A 14,600-nucleotide genomic window follows, 5' to 3' on the forward strand; every position below is an offset into this window, starting at 1 on the left:
AAGCTCTCACTATGTAGCTCTGGCTAGCCTGGAATTCTCTGAGTAGACCAGGCTGGCCTGGAACTCACAGAGATCCCCATGCCTCTGCCTCCCAAGCACTGGGATTAAAGGTGTGAGCCACTACCCTCAGCTCTTTGCCTTAGGGTTTGAGGCAGAGTCTCTCACTGACCTTGGAGTTTGTTGAGGGGGCTGGGATGGCTGGCCAATGGGCTTCCAGAGGTCCCCGTCTCTGCCCCAACCCATCACTGAGATTATACACGCGTGCCATGGTGCGCCCGGGTTTGACACGAGACCCCGGTGCTGGGGATTTACATTCACACACTCGCATCGTGTTTGGAGAGTAGGCGCTTTGCTGACTGAGCCATCTCCTCAGCCCCATTACAAATGCTCACTGTTCTGCAGAGGCAGTCTCACCCAAGCCCTCCTCAGGTCTCCTCCACAGGAACTGCTCAGGTTCCAGGCCTAGCGAGGGTGCAGCCTGGAGGTGGGGGTGAGCAGCTCTGCCCTCAGGTCCCCCATGACGTCACATGGTGGAGATGCTTCTGGTTCCCATCCCACTCCCTGCACTCCTACCCCAGAGATGCCAGTCCTCTTTGGGTGGCATCTCCCTTCCCTCCCCTCTGAAGTCATACCAAACCAAATCCTTATACACGGCTCCCACTCCAGACTGCTTTCCTGTTCGGACCCTGACAGACAGATCTCCCAGAGATGTCCTTTGCTGATCTAATTTTACATTGGAGAAGGGTTTCTTACCTGTCAGGGCAGGCTTCCCTTATACAGTGTAGACTGGCTTCAAACTCTGGCTCCTTCTGCCCTGGTCTCTCTAATGTGTACTCTACCATTGCCTGTCTGTCTGTCTGTCTGTCTGTCTGTCTATCATGTGTGTCAAGGTAGAGCCAGAGACCTCCAGCCCTGGCGGAGACTCAGGTTGCTTTCCTGGCCACAGCACCGATGAAGGTGGGAGAAACAGGCCACGGAGCTTCCGCATGCTGGTCTACTAAGGACCCAGCCCTGCAGCTTGGCCGTTCTTGCTCAGGCTTTTCCGGTGTCACCTCCCCTCAGCTTCCTCAGGGAGTTTCCAAGCCAGGGTTCCACAGACTCAGATCTTGACCTTCACAGCTGGGGCTGCAGCCTCCTCTTCCCCCCTCTTCCTTCTGCTCCCCTCTCATTGCCTTCATTATTCCTATTCTGTGATGCTGGGGTAGAGCCCAGGGCCTTGGACATGGCTGCCAAGCACTCTACCACTGAGGCACACCTGGCCTCCTCTACTTATTTATTATTTATTTCTTTTCACCCCTACTGCAGTTTCCCCTCCCTCCTCTCAGAAGGAGGGCCACTCAGCTCACTCCTCTGCCAGTTAGATTCTCAGCTTTTGCCCCATTAGTTTTATGTCAACGTGACACAAGCTAGAGCCATTTGAGAAGAGGAATTCTAAAAAAAAAAAAAAAAAAAAAAAAGTCTCCATAAGATTTGTCTATAGGCAGTTGGGTGCTGGTGGCGCATGCCTTTAATCCCAGCACTCGGGAGGTAGAGGCAGGTAGATCATTGTGAGTTTGAGGCCAGCCTGGTCTACAAAGTTAGTCCAGGATAGCCAATGCTACACAGAGACACCCTGTCTCAAAAAAACAAAACCAGCCGGGTATGGTGGCGCACGCCTTTAATCCCAGCACTAGGGAGGCAGAGGCAGGCAGATCCCTGTGAGTTCGAGGCCAGCCTGGTCTACAAAGTGAGTCCAGGACAGCCAAGGCTACACAGAGAGACCCTGTCTCGAAAAACCAAAACCAACCAAACAAACAAAAAAACCAAAACCAAAAAAAAAAATTTGTCTATTGGTAAGTCTGTATTGCATTTTCTTAATTACTGATGGATGTTGGAGGGTCCAGCCCATGTGGGTGGGGCCATTCCTGGGCAGGTGGTCCTGAGTGCTGTAGAAGGCAAGTTGAGTGAGCAAGAGGTGGGGTAAGCCAGTGGGCAGCGCTCCTCCTTGGCCTCTGCATCAGTTCCTGCCTCCAGGTTTCAGCCCCTTGAATTCTGTCCAGAGCCCAGTGGACTATTCTGTGGGAGCCTTGGAAGAAAAGAGTATTGAGGGCACAGTGCGCCATGGGAGTGCCGTCCCCACCACTCCTCTGCCATGAGGTGGCCCTGGTCCCGCCTCTCAGCAGCTGCAGCACTTGGGAGAGTACCATGGCCGGGCAGCACAGTGGAGCTGGCTCTGGAGGTGTGGGTGCAGGTGAGCTGGTCCGGAGGGCATGAGAGCAGGAGAGCTGACCCTGCCTCCTGCTGGTAGTGGCACTGGGTGTGCTAGCCAGAGCAGTGCTGAAGAGCTAGCTGGTGGGCTGACCAGATCAGCTACCATCCAGGCCGAGATCCAGGGCTTTGAATTGGCCCACACCAAAACCTCATCATCTGTGAACTGTTGGCACCAACATTCTGTAGTGATGCAAATAAGATGGGGTGGCAGGTTATAAGTCAGACAAAATAAGCAAAGAGGTCAAAAGTTCATATACCTCAGCTCAAAAATCAGAACTATATGCAATTGTTATGATGCTGTTAGATTTTCCTGAATCTCTTAATATCATTACTGATTTTTTTATATGCAGAAATGGTTTCTTTGGATTTAGAGACTGCTGAATTTATTCTGGATAACTCAGAATTAGCTTTATTATTTATGCAATTGCAACAGGCCATCAGAAGTAGAAACTACCCATTATATTTTTACTCATATTTGGTCTCATACAGGTTTTCCAGGCCGACTGGCACAAAGAAATGAGGAAACTGACCAAGTATTAATAGGAAATGTGTTAGAAGCCTTTAATTTTCTTTTCTTTTCTTTAAGATTTATTTATTAGGCTGGCCAGTGGAGGGGCACACCTTTAATCCCAGCACTCGGAGGCAGAGGTAGACAGACCACTGTGAGTTTGAGGCCAGCCTGGTCTACAAATCGAGTCCAGGGCAGCCAAGCCTAACACAGAGAGACCCTGTCTTGAAAAACCAAAAACCAAAACCAAACCAAAACAAAAGATTCATTTATTATGTATACAATGTATACCTACATATGTACACCAGAAGAGGGCATCATATCTCATTATAGATGGTTGTGAGCCACCATGTGGTTGCTGGGAATTGAACTCAGGACCTTTGGAAGAACAGACAGTGCTCTTAACCTCTGAGCCATCTCTCCAGCCAAAGCCTTTAATTTTCACTGGGCAACAAGGGGGGAAAAAGAAAAAGAAAAAGAAAAAAGTCCTGCATGTTCACTATCCAACCAAACTCCATTACCTGTTGATAGGAACCCTAGGGGTACGAAAAGAAATGACGTCTGGCAGATGGATGTTTCTCATTTTTCAGAATTTGGAAAGCAAAGGTGTATATACACCATACCATTGATACATATTCACAGTTTCAATGGGCAACCCCTTTGAGTTCTGAAAAGGTGATTGTATAGTTACTCACTTATTAGAAACAATGGTAATTATGGGAATACCTACACAAATTAAGACTAATAATGATCCCTCATGTATAGCCAATAAGATGAAGCAATTCTTTGCATATTACAATATAAAGAATATTACTGGTATACCACACAATCCCACAGGACAAGGAGTTGTAAAAAGAGCCAGTCGTACCTTAAAAGAGATGCCTACTAGGCCGGGTGTGGTGGCGCACTCCTTTAATCCCAGCACTCGGGAGGCAGAGGCAAGCGGATCGCTGTGAGTTCAAGGCCAGCCTGGTCTACAAAGTGAGTCCAGGATGGCCAAGGCTACACAGAGAAACCCTGTCTCAAAAAACCAAAAAAAAAAAAAAAAAAAAAAAAAAGAGAGATGCCTACTAAACAAAAAGGAAGAGTTTAAAACAAACAAACAAACAAACAAAAAACCCAGGGATAGACTAAATAATACTGTTAACTCTAAATTTTCTTAATGTTGGTGAAAAAGGAACAACAGCAGCTGAGAGATGCTGGGTTATCAAAAAACAAACAACAAAACAAAAACAAAAAAAACAAAAAACCAAAACTGAGGCACTAGGCCAACCATAAAAGGATGTGTTGACAATTAATGGAAACCTGCAATAGTTTTCAGATGGAGACATGGTTAAGCTTATGCTACCTACAGGGAATGAAAAAAAAATATGGTCATCAACAAAACTTATAATGATTAGATCTGACCAGGGAGGGAGAACCTTTTATCAGCTGAGACACGGATGGCTTCACAAAGCAAATATCCCAGGTGATTCACTCTCACAGATGGTCTCAGTTACTGACTTCTCCAAAATATGCATGCAAATCAACTTCAGAAGGGCTGGCCCAAATGGTCTATCACACAGAGACTGGACCACAGACCACAAGAGACTGGACAACCCAGAGACTGGGAAGGTAACACAAACTGGACAACAGACAACACAGAGCCTAGACAGAAAAGGACACAGCTAGCTTTCTTGAGATTTGGCCAGTATCCCAATTTTCATAGGGTACCTAAAAGATATCTTTGCCTCCAAAGAAGTAATTTTAAGAACGTGACTTCCCCCATTCCCAAAATGTGAGTGGATATTTTTGGTCATTTAATGTGTTATGGTTGTTTGGTATTGTCTAGGGTGGTTGATTGTTATTGGTTATGGTCAGGGAATAAACAAAATAAAGTTTAAATCAGGGATCTCTCTCCTCTATCTTTCTTTTTCTCTTTTCTCTCTTACCTAATGATGGGTACAAGGAGGGAAAAATAATAATAATAATAATAATAATAATAATAATAATAATAATAATAATAATAATAATAAATGAATAAAAAGTCAAATATTTCATAAAAAGTAGAGTCTACTAGTCTTAAATATTTTACTTTGGTGTGGATTAATGTATATTGACAGAAATTTAAGGTCATTTTGTTTAATTATTGTATATTGATAGAAATGTAAAGTTATTTTCTTTAACTATTATATATTGATAGAAATGTAAGGTTGTTTTGTTTGACTGTTGTTTGATATATTGTATATAAGCAGCTTATTTAAAATATGATGTAAAGTTCTAGGTTTATGGTTCTCATAATTATATATATTATGTGTAGATTGTTAATGTTAGAGAAAAAGACAATTTTTTAAAAACAGAAAGGGGGATATGAAGTGGATGTTTCTGGTTTTTTGTTTTTTGTTTTTTTTGAAGACTCAGTTGTGTCATGTGATGTTTTTCTGTGGGTTGTCTTGTGAGAGGGCATGTGACATTGTCTTGTGTGAAAGGGCACGTGATGTCGTCTTGAGTGAGAGGGCACGTGATGTCATCTTATGTGAGAGGGCACGTGATGTCGTCTTGTGTGAGAGGGCACGTGATGTCATCTTATGTGAGAGGGCACCTGATGTCGTCGTCTTGTGTGAGAGGGCACGTGATGTCATCTTATGTGAGAGGGCATGTGATGTTGTCTTGAGTGAGAGGGCGGGTGGGTTAAAAGTGAGTTTAAAGTGTTTAAGAACCCCAAATAAAGTAGGTTTTGAAAATTTTAAACCTACAGTGTAAGACTGATTAGGAGAGTCTATTCCAGGCAGGTCCACCTGCACCTAAGGTAGAGGCGACCCCAGTAACAAAAGCACTGAGTTTTTATACTGTTTCAAAGTCAGATTTGTAACAATCCTATTGGCTACTTACCATGACCATTAGTTCTATTGGATGGTTCTAAAACCATGTCTCAGCACAGAGGTAACTGTCTTGGGGGTGGGGGCGAGTGGGGTAAGTTCTTGTGTGTGCAAGCTAAAGCCGTCAGCTCTGCAGGGTGGAATTCCTCAGGGCCTGTCCTCTTTCTGACCCTGCTTCAAAACAGAGTTAGACTGGATCTCTCAACAGGACTCTCAAATGCCTCTATAAGATTTATCTGTTGCCTGTGCCCCCTCGAGGCGTTGGAGGTGTGGCTGCTGGGCCACGTGTACCACAGTAGGTGGCAGAGAGGAGAGAGGCCAAGTCTATGCTCAGTGTTCTGACCTGTGAACATCTGAAAAAAGCGAGCCTGAGTTGGCCACCAGTCAGGTGCCTCGCGTGTCTGGATCGGCTCCCAGGGCAGGGAGCTAGCCGGAGATGAGACGAAGCCCACTTGGGGGCCCAGCAGTCGGGAGTCTAGAAGAACCCCACCTGGGACCACAGGCTCTGGGCAGGAATGAGCCTGAGACAGATGACCCCTGCATGGGGACACAAGAGTGACCTGGGTGAAAAGTGAGCACAAGAGGACCACCAGTCCAGCATCATGGTGTCTGGACAGGGAGCTGGCCTGAGATGACCACCAGTCTGGTGCCATGCAGGCCCCAGATGACCTCTGCCTGGGGCCCTAGCACTCCAGAGACTACTCTTGAGGTGACCCCAGTGTAGGCTCAATTTTCTTTTTTTTTTTAATTCTTTTTTTTTTTATTAATTCATTCATGTTACATCTCAATTGTTAGCCCATCACCTTGTATCCTCCCATTTCTCCCTCCCTCCTTCCCTCCCTCCTTCCTTCCCTCCCTTCCTCTCACTTACCCCCTACTCCTCTCCCCTATGACTGCGACTGAGGGGGACCTCTTCCTCCTGTATATGCTCATAGGGTATCAAGTCTCTTCTTGGTAGCCTGCTGTCCTTCCTCTGAGTGCCACCAGGCCTCCCCATCAAGAGGGCGTGGTCAAATATGGGGCACCAGAGTTTGTGAAAGTCAGACCCCACTCTCCACTCAACTGTGGGGAACGTCCTGTCCATTGGTTAGACCTGTTTACTGCATGTATTGTTCTTGGATGGTGCCATAGTTTGAGCAGGACCCCTGGGTCCAAATCTGCCCGTCATAATGTTCTTCTTGTAGGTTTCTAGGACCCTCCGGATCCTTTGATTTCCCCATTCTCCCATGCTTCTCTCACCAAGAGGCTCAATTTTTTGTTTTGTTTTGTTTTTGTTTTTCGAGACAGGGTCTCTCTGTGTAGCCCTGGGCGTCCTGGACTTGCTTTGTAGACCAGGCTGGCCTCGAACTCACAGGGATCCGCCTGCCTCTGCCTCTGCCTCCCGAGTGCTGGGATTACAGACATGTGACACCATGCCCGGCTAAGGCTCAATTTTCTTAATAATTTATTCTTTATTATGAACTCACTAACAGAGCATACCTCACTTACAACCCAACTAACCCAAACAATAGGAAAAAAGGAGATTAAAGAACACAATAATGGAACCTTAAGGATATTAGTTCCGAGGAACGATCTCCTGGCGCAGTCAGCAGGACCTCAGCAAAGCAGCAATCCCACCAAAGTTGCTCCTGGAACTAGGAGCAACTGGAACCGGGAGCCTCAGTTGGAGCCCAAAGCCTTGAAGCTTTCCCTGGAGCAGTTCTCTCTAGGAGCGTCTCTCAAAGTGTTGATGAACAGCCAAAACAATCCCAAGTCCTCTCTCTCAGTCTCCTGCTTTGGGCGTGTGTGTGTGTGTGTGTGTGTGTGTGTGTGTGTGTGTGTATCCTCTCAGAGTCTCTAATAGGATGTTTTCAGCTGGCAACATCCAAGCTCCCCCACGAAGTGGTTGGACTTCTAAGGGGGTATAAACATCCTGCTCTCTCACTAGTCTGCTTCCCATCCCACACTTGGGATCAACACAAAAACATGCTTCTCTCTCCTACACCCCAAGCACCACTAAGAGGAGCAAGTAAGTAGTGGAGAGAGATGGGAGAGAAAGAGAAACAGAAGGATGTGTGCACAGTGAGGAGAGGCAGAACTGGAGACTGGCTGAGGAACAGCCAGATGTGAGTAGCCGGTGATGCCACCTGGGACCGTAGCCGGGCCCTGGCCTGTGCAGCCGCCGGGATCCTTGTCTGGGTCTGTGGCCCTGCAAGATCACGGAGTTTGTTACCACCGAAGGCCAGACAAATGTCCATGGTCTAGGCTGTTGCTAGGGGACATGTCAACATGAGGGCTGTGCAGGACTGGCCCCACCCTTGCCTGGGTATCATGGGAGAGTTAGTGGCCCTGGAAACTTGTGAGGAGGAAAGCCCACGCTTAGCCAGCTGCAGTGCTCTGAGTGCCCCCACCCCCATCGTCCAGGAAGTACTGTAGAGCTGGCCTTGGTTGCAGGGGTTGTGGGTGAGGGTAAGAGGGCCGGCCCTGCCCCGGGAAGAGGGAAAGCCACCCGCCTCCCCCAGCTCCTCGCCGCCACCTACACCACTTGTAACCAGCGTTTGCTACTTTGTGGGCTCTTCTTTCTTCCACTCTTCTCCGCCCCTTTTCTTCCACTCTTTCAACTCCCTAATGTTGACACTTGCTTAAAACTCTAATTTATTTGGGGTACTAAAGCCTCTACCTCCCTTCCACCAACCCCATGACCCTGGGTATAAGAAAGAAGGTTAGTGGGGAGATTATTTTTTTCTCTGTTGAGGGGCGGTTGGCGAGGGCGGAGGGTGAGTATGAGGGGAGGGGGATGTGAGTGGTATTAGGGTGCGTGATGTGAAATTCACAAAGAACCAATGAAAAGTTTTGTTTATTGCTTTTAAAAAAAGATTTGCCTGAGTCTATAGTGCATTCTCTTAATTACCAATTGGGGTGGGAGGACCAGCCTCCTGGGGGTGGTGCCCTTCCTAAGCAGGTGGCCTGGGATGTGTTACAGTAAAAATGTATCGGTTCAGCCTAAGATGCTAAATAAAGACACAGAGTCTGAAGTGTACTTTAAAGCTGCTAGCACAACCTGGGCAGAATGTCCCACAACGCTGGGAAGAATCTAAACTAATACAAATCAACTCCTAAACTATGATAAACAAACTACTCTAAGCTGATATATAATACACATACCCCAGGGATTTGCACTAACACGTTTCTCCAGCCATTTCTCCCCTTCCTCTTCTTCCCCAGGCAACCACTCTCTCTCCTCAACGACCAAACTTGCTCTTCCTCCCCCCCAGCAAGCCCCGCCTTCCACTTCCTGTCCTTCCGCCCAGCTGATTGGCTAAACAGTGCTTTATTGACAGTTGATACATCCACTCAGCATGCCTCCACAGAGAAAGCTGGCTGAATGAGGCAAGGGGGGAGGAGCAAGCCGGCAATCAGAGCCTCTCCTTGGCCTCTGCATCAGCTCCTGCCTCCAGGTTTCCGGCCTTCTTGAGTTCCTGCCCTGATTTTCTTAGAAGATGCACCGCGATGTAGAGCTACTGTTGAGGCCTAGTCTTTGACATAGTTGCCACCCTTTCTGTACTCAGCTTACAAGGTGAAATTAAGTTCAAAAAGTTTAAACTTTTCAACTCTTGCTTCCTAGAAGTAGTTACTCATAGCTGACACTAACACCACTGCCTGCCAGAGCGTCAAGTTCACCTACACTAGATGACTCAATGGTCTACACACTTTGCTACCTTCTGGCTGCACTCTGGCTGCCCTTCTGTTACCTACACGCTTTGGATGTACTCTGAAAGACCCTAACCATCGCCTCACCTACCTCACTTAGGACCAATCAGCTTAAAGGTTAGCTGGTAATACTTTGTCTTTAGACAAAAATGTAATACTGTTTTGTATGGTTGGCCAAAGCGCATAACTGGCCGCCCCCGCCTCCCCCACCTCCCAGTCTTCTGCTCCTGGTTTTCCTATAAAAGACTGCCCTAAGAACAGGTCCTGATTGATCAGCTTGGGAAAGGCGGTTCAGATAATCTATCAGTCTCTCACCGCGATTGGTGCTCGAGTGGTTTGTGTGGTAATTCCTGTATTATAACACTATAAGCTGATTTAAGACCCTCCCTCCCTCCCTTGGTTGATTTTGCTCATGACGGTTTATTGCAGCAAAAGACTCAGACAGCCTTCTTAGACTTTGCTGGGCGTCCGCCTCGCTAGAAAGCCTCTGTGGTTTGCAAGCCAATGCTGGTGTCCTCCCGTGGGCTCTCCTGGAGCTCCTCCGTGTCTGTCTGCCCATAGCTTACAAGCTGGACGCTCTGTGAGGCCATTGTGTTCCCGCTTTCCGCTCTTGCTGCGCAGAAAGCCTTGGTGACAGACCTGGCACGTCCTTCGCTGGCGTTTCCCATGTAAGACCGTGGGAAGCGTTTGTTGGACCGAGTCAGCACTTTTCCGTTTGCCAAACCGAGTCCTTGTATATGCTGCTCTGAAATGAGCAGATTTAAAAATAGAAGAAAACCAGATGCTTCGGTAAGTTTGAGTTTCAGATCTGAAACGGAGTCCACCTGTGCTGTGTTTACACTTACTGAGTTCCTTGTTTATGTAACCCCACGCCTACCCAGGCTTTCGGGGTTACTATGTGCTAGCTCAGCGAGCCCGTCCTGACCCTCACGGTTGAAAGCTGGACTTAGATAAAGAACTTTCTGCAGAATCCTTCTTACCTGCAATTCCCAGTAAAGCTGAAGGTCCGATATTTTTCCATTTCACCAGTCAGTTCCTCCCCGCCCCCCTGAGGGTACAGCGCACGGACTCTCCAAACACCCACAGACAAGCTGGTGGTATCTTAGTAGGAAAGGCATGCAGGAGAGGGAACAAGAGAGGAAAGGCAGAGGGAGGTACACGCGGGGCCTTTTCCTTCCTCGCTACCCCTGATCTGCACACGATGTTCAGCGCAGCCACTGAAAACCGCTGTCTCTCATTGACCAGCGCGTGGTAGGCGGTGCAGGTCTCAGTGTTCACGGCTCACAGAAAGTCCGCGCTGCCTCACTGCAAATGCAGTGTCCCTGGATTCTCGGATGTCGGAGGAAGAAGACCAGGCCTTCAGCCCAAGCCTGCAGCACAGGACAAGTACAGCCTGATCCTGCTACCCACTTATGGTCCTCTCCCCTGGAGAAGTGTCTTGGCACAGATCTTGATGGGACTGGTCTCCTCACCACCTCGTACCCCAAGCACACTCCCTGCCTTTGCTCTCCCTTCTCAAGTTTCCAGACATGTCAAAACATTCCTCTCTTGCCGTCTGCTTGAAAGCATCAATGTCCTCCCAAACTCACTCCCTGTTTTGTTGTTCTTGATGGTTTTTCTTTCTTCTTTTTTCTTTTTCTTTTTTTGAGATAGGGTCTCTCTGTGTAGCCTTGGCTGTCCTGGACTCACTTTGTAGACCAGGCTGGCCTCGAACTCATAGCGATCCGCCTGCCTCTGCCTCCCAAGTGCTGGGATTAAGGCGTGCGCCACCACTGCCCAGCTGTTGATGGTTTTTCAAGACAGGATTTCTCTGTATAGTCTTGGCTGTCCTAGAACTTGCTCTGTTGAGCAAGGCTGGCCTTGAATTTACAGAGATCCACCTGTCTCTGCCTCATGGATGCTGGGACTAAAGGCATGTGCTTGGCTCCTCTTTTTTTTTTTAAGACAATGTCTCACTCTGTACCTCAGGTTGGCCTAGAACACAGATTGCCTCAAACTCACAGCAGTAATCCTGCCTCAGCTTCCCAAGGGATTAGGGGCATGAAGCCCCCATGCCTGGCTTCAAATTTAATGTAAACTTTGAGATAATTATTTATGTGTATAAGTATTTTGCCCTGTATATATGTCTACACACCACTTGCATGCCTGGTGCACAAGGAGGCTGGAAGTGGGCATCAGATCGCCTGGCACGTCTCTCTGGCACCCAAATTCAATATTTAATAAACACACACACAAATATATTTGCAGTAGTGAGGACGGATTCTAGGACTTTCTGAAAATGTTTAGGCAAGTGTTCTACTTGTGAGCTAAATGTCCAGCCTTCCAAATGTGTAGGTGTGTATGTGCTGGGAATTAAACCCAGAGCTTTAGGCATACTAGGCTAATGCACTCAAAATGTTTTTAATATCCATTTTGCAAAAATTCACGAGAATTTAACCATCAGCTCTATAGGCTCCACTATGCATAAGAATTCAGCTGTCGAGCCGAGTGTGATGGCGCACGCCTTTAATCCCAGCACTAGGGAGACAGAGGCAGGTGGATCGCTGTGAGTTCTAGGCCAGCCTGGTCTACAAAGCGGGTCCAGGACAGCCAAGGCTACACAGAGAAACCCTGTCTCGAAAAACCAAACCAAACCAAACCAAAACAAACCAAAACAAAACAACAAAAAAAACCCCCCAAAAACCAAACCAAACAAAAACAAAAACCAGCTGTTGGAGCAGCGAGGCCGGAGGCGCTGCACCTGGCCGCTAGGTGGCAACAGACACAGATTCTCAGCTGGAAACCCGAGACCCGGTAGCCAGCTGGGTCTTGGCTCCTGTTTGGCATCTCGATTCTTTTTTGGGGTCATGCACAGGCTGGGAAGGGGTCTGGGGACGTCCAAAGGCTGTCGGGCTTTTTCCGCAGTCCGATCACCAGGCTCCTTCTGAGCATTTCGCTAAGCACCCCTGGCATTGGAGTAAACCCCAACAGTTACTCCTTAACTATTACCCACTCGGCTGCCTCTATTGCTGGAAGCCGGCCTACCAACCTTCCTGGCATCCGGTGAGTGGTGACCACACTTCAACCTGTCTGGGCATCCGCACAAGTCCAGACGCTAATTGGCTGGAGTTAATTAGCCACTGGTCTCTCTAGTTTATATTTTTGCCCAGCTGGATTACTTAGGAGGCCCTGGGAGGAGCACTTCCCCTGAGTCACCCTGACAGAAAGACAGCACCTGGTCCGCACAGGACAGGGCTGCTCAGCGGTGGAGTGGTCCGTGGCTTAGAGGAGGAAGCCTGAGCCCTCCCAGAGCACCCATTGGCTTGGGCAGAGCATGTAGCTTGCTGGGCCAAAGTTTCATCAGGGCCCTGTCAGATAATGTAGCTTCCAGAAAGCACTACTGACAGCCAGCTGGTACAACAGTAGAGTTTGTTGTGCACTGGGCTAAGGAAAAGCTCTATCTTGTTTGTTTGTTTGTTTGTTTGTTTGTTTTTGTCTTTTCAAGACAGAGTTTCTCTGTATAACAGCCCTGGCTATCCTGGAACTCGATGTGTAGACCAGGCTGGCCTCGAACTCACAGTGATCGCCTCTGCCTCACGAGTGCTGGGGTTAAAGGCGTGCGCCACCACCGCTCTGTCTTGTTATGTAGTCCAGTGTGGCGGTTTGAATGAGTATGGGTCCCATAGACGTATATATTTGCATACTTGGTCTCCAGTTGGTGGAACTGTTTTGGGAGACGGATTGGGAGGTGTGACCTTGCTGGAGGAGGTATGTCACTGGGGGGTAGCTTTGAGGTTTCAAAAGCCAATGCCATTCCTGGCTAGCTCTCTCAGCCCAAGGTCTGTATCTTAAGGTGTGAGCTCTCAGCTCCTGCTCCAGTGCCATGCCTGCTGCCATGCTCCCTGCCATGACAGTCATGGACTCTCACCTTCTGAAACCGTAAGCCCCAAATAAATAATTCTTTTTGTAAGTTGCTTTGGCCATGGGGGTCTTATCACAGCAATAGAAAAGTGACTAAGGCAGCCAGTTTAACCGTGAACTCCCAGTTCTCCTTGATCTCCCTAGTGCAGAGATAGGGGCGTGTGCCACCATACTCAGCCATTTTATTTATTTATTGCAGTTATGGGGAGTAATGTGGAGTGGACTCTGGCTGGACCACGGGCATCCTGCTGCAGTTATCCCTGTTTGATGTGGGCTCATATTGCAGGCGGAGGAGGAATAAGGGCACGAATGGAGGCTGCTAAGGCTTTGGCACATCTTTTTGATGATGAGAACAAAGAAGGGCGGATGTAAGGGTCTGAGACTTGAAAACTTGTTTCTGTGTGGAAGTCATGAATATGTTGTAGTTAATGCCGTCCAAACACAGTGTGTCCGCTTGTGAACTGCAACTCCAGGCCTACAGCTGCTAGTTCACCGTTCCCTATATGACCCTACTTGGTGGGTACTTCCAAACTCGGACGCTGCAAGCTTGTCAAGATCTTAAAATGGCCCCGCGACATTTGAGTCCTGACCTTCCTACTAGGAAGCCATGTGAGCTGGTTCTTCTCCTGGGCTCATGCCCTCATGTGTATGGTGGGGAAGGCGGACAGAGTGGTGAAATGGGGAGCCATGTTAAGCGCAGCTGCCACAGTTGTTTTGAACAGAGTTCCAGAAGATTCTGGGGGACACTTCAATCCTGCAAACTGTGGATCTGGGACAGCAAGCCTTGTGAGAGACCATGGGTCCACAGGAGGCAACTTTGGAGAGACTTGGGGTTCTCGAGACTCAGAGGAAGCAGGGGAAATTAGAAAAACTAACCTCCAGGGCAGCCCTGGATGTCTGGACTCCTTTGAGTCACTTCTTATTCTCAATATTTAGCGAGTAGTTCTTTACAAGCCAGGAACTATCAGAAGAGGTCTGCAGGAGACCCTGGAAGTCTGAGCAGCCATCAACTTCTTATTTATTTATCTACTTATTACTTGGTTAGTTTGAGACTAGGTCTCACTCTGTAACCCTGGGTGGGACAGAACTCACAGAACTGTGTATCCACCTGTCTCTGCCTCCCAAGTGCTGAGGTTTGAGACTGGCAGCACAATGCCCCAGCTGCACCCACCCTGTTGGCAGATCTGAGCAAAGCCTAGTGTGGAAACTAAAGCAACGGAGCCCTGAGGAGTATTTGGGAGGCTCAGGGAAGGGAAATGGCTTTAAAAAAATGTTTTAAAGACTTTTTATTTCATTTTTTTGTGTGCAAGTATTTTGCCTGCCTGTGCATATGCAAACCACATGTGTGCCCAGTGCCCACAGAATCAGAAGAAGGCATCCCCCGGAAATGGGGA

At 48.0% G+C, this 14,600-nt stretch overlaps 1 long non-coding RNA gene across 1 annotated transcript; it reads right to left on the minus strand.

Annotated features, from left to right (window-relative positions):
* Positions 1-1,821: 1,821 nt before the first annotated feature.
* On the minus strand, positions 1,822-10,141 carry LOC311587439. The gene is made up of 2 exons (XR_014775863.1): positions 9,873-10,141; positions 1,822-2,430 (listed from the first exon to the last, which is right to left on the minus strand). It is a non-coding gene; the product is annotated as an uncharacterized lncRNA (long non-coding RNA).
* Between the last annotated feature and the right edge of the window lie 4,459 nt (positions 10,142-14,600).

This window comes from Acomys minous (genome assembly GCF_964271855.1).
Source record: "Acomys minous genome assembly, chromosome: 16".
Taxonomy (NCBI): Eukaryota; Metazoa; Chordata; class Mammalia; order Rodentia; family Muridae; genus Acomys; species Acomys minous.